The sequence below is a fragment of the Equus quagga genome, chromosome 3 (assembly GCF_021613505.1).
Source record: "Equus quagga isolate Etosha38 chromosome 3, UCLA_HA_Equagga_1.0, whole genome shotgun sequence".
Taxonomy (NCBI): domain Eukaryota; kingdom Metazoa; phylum Chordata; class Mammalia; order Perissodactyla; family Equidae; genus Equus; species Equus quagga.
The window spans coordinates 32070469-32076022 of NC_060269.1; positions in this window are offsets into that span (position 1 = coordinate 32070469).

Genomic DNA, 5554 nt, shown 5'->3' on the forward strand with positions numbered 1-5554 from the left:
ATGAAAAAATGTATTTCCTATCAAATCTCTCTCTAAAAATATTGATGTATGCTAAATGAACATATCCCCAAAAGGATTTTCACTAAGACCAAGATTCATTATTTAGCAATTATTGAGTGCTAAGTACTGGGAGGTGGTGTGCTGGGTACTGGGTAAGGAGCAGGAAAGAAGGCAAACATGATCCCTGTCCTCATAGAACTTAGCTCCTAGGGTAGAAGACATTCAGGAATTGCAGAGAAATAATTACAATTGTGATAGGTGCTAGTGAGACGTATAGGATGCTCTGAGGATATTTTATAGAATACTTGACCTATTTTATGAAGTTAGGTAAGGCTTCCCCTGAAGATGGAAAATTTAAGTTGATATCTGAAAGAATGAGTTCATGAGAGTTGAGAAAAGGGGCCGTGACAGGGAAGATCTACCACGACTAAATATATATATATAGCTATACATACATACATAGCTAGCACAACATTAAAGAGCTTACCTAAATAACTAGAGGTTTCTTGCAACCAGAAGTCATTATTTTATTTTTGTAAACCATTCCAAAACTAATAGGATAATTTCTAGAAAACTTTTAAGAAAGAAAATGCAACTTAAGCCAAGCATTGGGCTATGTACTTTGCATGTTTACTTACTCTTTAATTTACGCTTACAACAAAACTGTGAGGTAGCTATTTACAGACCCTGCTTTTATTCTTTCTGTAATTTTCCATGCCAAAGTGTGTCTTTTACATTAATTGCCACGGCAGAAACTTAAAAAGAACCTAAACAGTAAATGACAAATTTCTCAGTCCTGCCTTCCATGTAAATCTTCAAAACCTGTATGTAAGCATTGCACAATTATCCATTCCAGTCCTTTCCCCCCTCTTAACAAACATGAGTTTTCACACTGTGCACACACCCCAACCACATAACAAGTAAAACTTTCAACCATGCCACAGCCACCTGCTTTCTCTTTCCCCATCTCACTCCTACTTACACCGTCCTGTGCTTACCCCACTCTCCCGGCCAGTCAAAGCCTTGGTTGTCCCCAGCCACAAAATTTTTCACCTCTCAGTATTCAAAAGTAGCAGTGATAGTTCTGAGTTTCTGTTATAAATAAGAAGAGACACACAGCTCTTTAGTCTTAGGGAGAAGACAAGTGGGTTGATGAAAACAAAAATTGACATTCCCACCCACTGTTTTTTCCTGTATCCCATGTTGATTGATTTTAGGAGAACCCTTATAGTTTTTTACATGCCTATAAAAATTATTCTAGGTTCGGAGTCCCCCCACCATTTCTTTATTTTGAACTCATGTTCAACCAGTTATGACTGCTTTGATCTTTTGGGATTTTTTAAAATCAAATTTCCAGTTTCAAATTTTGTTTGAATGTAACAATAGGTAAAACATCTATAAATCAACTAGACACTACCACTATTCAAACTCCTCTCAGGCAAGAGGGCAGAAACGTACTGTCTAGCTTTTGAAAAAGTTCCTCTTATGGTAATGAAGGTGTTTGAGAGCAGCAATAATTTCTGTATGATGTAAATTGAAGGTAATGAATAGTAAGCCTTGATTATCTTCAAGGTCTTCAGATTCCTTCATAACCGCATATACCACCTTGTGCCCTTCACGAAGCAGACATTTTGCCAACAGGCATTTCACTCATGACTAATCTAAGCCCAAACTTGTCCTTGAATAGGCATTGAGGTTGCACATTTGTTTCATTATAGCTTGAATTCTGAACTTAAAGCTTCTATCAAAGACTTTCATCAAGATTAATCTCATTATTCCATTTATGCCTGTTGATTTTAGTTGCTACAAAAAGCCAAAGTCAACTCTCATCTTCTGGACTCAAATTCCTTAATACTCAGAGCATCCTTTTCTGACCCATTTCTTATCTCTATCCAACATCTGAAATCTTTCCACTGTGCCCTCTAAGACTCAGTCATCAGCAAAATCGCCTTCTCTGAACATTCCATTCACTTTTTGCTTTAAAAACTGATCAACCCTGAAGCCCTCTCCTCTGCAGCCCAAACTCCAAACTCCACTACTACTAGACCTGGAGGTGGAGAAGATGACATTCTCACTCTTTGTTGCTCCTTCCAGACCATTCTTCCTCCTTCCTCCATAAACACACTCGTTTAAATTTTATGACATCAAACTACAGCACTCTCTTTTCCTGCTGCAGTACTCAATCTACAGGCCAGTCTCCCTCCACCCCATTCCTTGGAGATTTTAGTGCCTAACTTCCTGACAGCATCTCAAACCCTGTTCCTGCCATAATTCTCAGTTGACTTCCATGTCCACATAGATGATCCATCCAATATATTGTCACTCAGTGCCTTGACCTCCTCTCCTCCAATGATTTTTTCCTCGACCCTATTCCAGCTACTAACTCGCATGGCCGCACCTCAGTCCTTGCCATTCCCAATGACTATTGCTATTGGCTCTCAATCTTCTCAGTGTGAGGGATTCCACTCTCTGATCACCATCTCCTATCTTTCCAGCTCACCACCTTTACTTGGATTCTGGAAAATTCCACCAACCCTCTGACCCCATCAGAACCTATAATTCATTGATTCTAATTTCTTTTCATCGTCTCTCACCCCTCAAATCCTAAATTCTATCCTTAAATTGCATGGTCAATCATAATCACTTCCTTGCATATACTTTTAACTCTCCTGCCCTTCTCTTGTCTCCTTGTACTTGGCTGAACCACAACCCTGGCTATGTCCAACTCTCTGCCTGTTCCATGCTTGCACCTGTGCATGTAAACATAGCTGGAGGAAACAAATAAGCATATTGATTGGTCTCAATTATCTTTACGATCTCCAACTTCAAATAAGCACATAATGCTGCCTAGGAATCACACTGTGTTTCCATTCTTCATAAACAACTATTACATCGCTTCACCTGTCTCCTAAATCTCCAGCTCTTCTCTCAGTCTCACTCTCAATTGACAACCTTACTTTCTATTTCACTGATAAAATAGAAGCAATCAGACAAGAACTTCTGCAAACTCCCACAACCATATTCACTCCCCTACCTGCCACCGTCTCTTCTGTCACTGAGTGAACTTGTTCATGTTTCTAGAAAAGTGAAACTCCTGCATTTGTGTACTAGATCTTTTCCTAACTACTCAAGGACACTGTCTGAGCAATTCTTTCTTCTCTCTCCAGTATTAATAATTTTCTCTCTTTCCTAGATTTTTTTTCCATTGGCCAACAAACATGCTTTTCCTCTTTTCTTAAAACAAACTTTTGCTTGACCTTGCTTTGCTTTATGTCTACCACCCCCATTTTTCCTTCTCATTAGCAAGTCTCCTTGAAAGGGTTGTTTATACTTGCTCTCACCAATTTCTTTCCCACTTTCTCTTAAATCTGCTGTTAGGCTCTGATACTCTCCACTCCATGCAACCTCTTATCTTTATGTTGTTAAATCCAGTAGTTAGTTCTCAATGCTCATCTTATTAGACCACTTAACAATGTGACGCAGCTAATTGTTTGCTTCATGTGGCTTCCAGGATACCACACTCTCTTGGTTTTCTTCCTACCACGCTAGTAGCTTCTTCATAGCCTCTTTTGTTATTTCCTCCTAGTCTTCCAAATATCTTAATGTTGCCCAGCTTAGAGTTATTTCTCTTCTCCTATCTACACTAATTCCCTTAGTGATCTCAATTACCCCAGAGTGAGCTAATTAGAAATGCCAGACCTGCCTCGGTTTAACCTAGAGGGAGGGATTCAAAAGCTTAGGGAGATTGAAATGTCAGAGTGGATTTGTCATTTAAAACCTACTTACTCACATTGGGAGGGTTCAGAAAACATGCCTTTCATCACTACTGTGAGAAATAAATTTGTGAGGGGAGCCACAACGTCTTTGAAGAGCTCGGTGACCACTTTTCTTTGTAGGCCAGACCTTACAGTGGAGACTGCAGTCATTGAATTGGAAAACCTAAATGCAATGGGAGTAATCAGATCCCTGGGGTGGCAGGGGTCAAACTGCAGCCCTCAATTGCCAGAGGCAAGCTGGCTGTGGTTACTATAAAGGACAGCAGAGTCAAAGCAACAATCAGCATAGTCTGACTTGCATAGACCTATAGCATTGGCTGGTTGATCATGCTGTTGCTAGAAGTGAAATAGATAGGAAGCAGAAAAGATCTAGGTCAAGTGAACAAAAGTCTAACTTAAATCACAAAAAGAGAGAATAATAGCCCTTCAATCAATTCCCAGACTTGAGCCAGTTTACAGACTTAGAACCCCTTGAATGAAGGGGAGGCTGAGTGTCCTTGAGGAAGGATCCCAGTACACTGCAAAGTATTTATATTATTAATCTTTCTCCCAGGCTTCCTAAAGTGACCTACAGCCTTTTGCCAGGGTAACTGTGCCCTAGGGAAAAGGAAATAATCAGAACTTTCAGGGACTACTGGACACTAACTCAGAATGAACACTAAATTCCAGGAGATCCAAATCATTGTGATCCATCAATCAGAGTAGGAGCTTATGGAGGTCAAGTGATCAATGGAATTTTAGCTCAAGTTGGCGTCAGTGGGCCCAGTGGGGCCCTTAACCCATTCTGTGGCTATTTCCCCAGTTCCAGAATTCATCTTTGGAACAGATATACTCAGCACCTAGCAGAATCCCTACATTCGTTTCCTGACCTATGGAGTGAGGGCTATTAAAGTGGGTAAGACCAAGTGGAATCCATTAGAACTGCCTTTACCTAAATAGGAAACCTAAAGCAAGACCCATATTCCTGGAAAGATTAAACAGATTAGTGCCACAATCAAGGACTAGTGAGATGCAGGAGTGGTGATTCTCACTACATTCCCATTCAACTCACCTATTTAACCTTTGCAGAAGACAGCTGGATCTTGGAGGATGACAGTGGATTAGCACAAGCTTAAACAGGTGGAGCCTCCAATTGCAGTTGCTATACCAGATGTGGTTTCATTGCTTGATCAAATTAACACATTACCTGGTATGCAGCTATTGATCTGGCAAATGCTTTCTTCTCTATACCTGTTAGAGAAGACCACCAGAAGCAGTTTGTTTCCAGCTAGCAAGGCCAGCAATAAACCTTCACTCTCCTACCTCAGGGGACTATTAACTCTCCAGCTCTAACTTAGGGGTCATAATTTAATTTGCAGTTTTCTTGCTCACCTTTCCCTTTCACAAGATAGCAGATTGGTCCATTATATTGACGATATTATGCTGATTGGACTTGGTAAGCAAAATGTAGCAACTACTTTAGACTCATTGGTAAGACATTTTCAGCAACATGGACTTCCACTCACCAAGGCCAACATGGGTATGGCCACTGCTGAGTGCCCAATCTGCCAACAGGAGAGACTAACACTGAGTCCCTCATATGACACCATTTCCCGAGGTGGTGGCCAGCTACCTGTGGCAGGTTGATTACATTGGACTGTTTCCATCATGGAAGGGTGGTGCTTTGTTCTTACTGGAATAGGCATTTACTCTGGATATGGATTTGCTTTCCATAAATAAAATGATTTTGCTAAAACTACCATTCATGAACTGACAGAACACCTTATTCACCATCATAG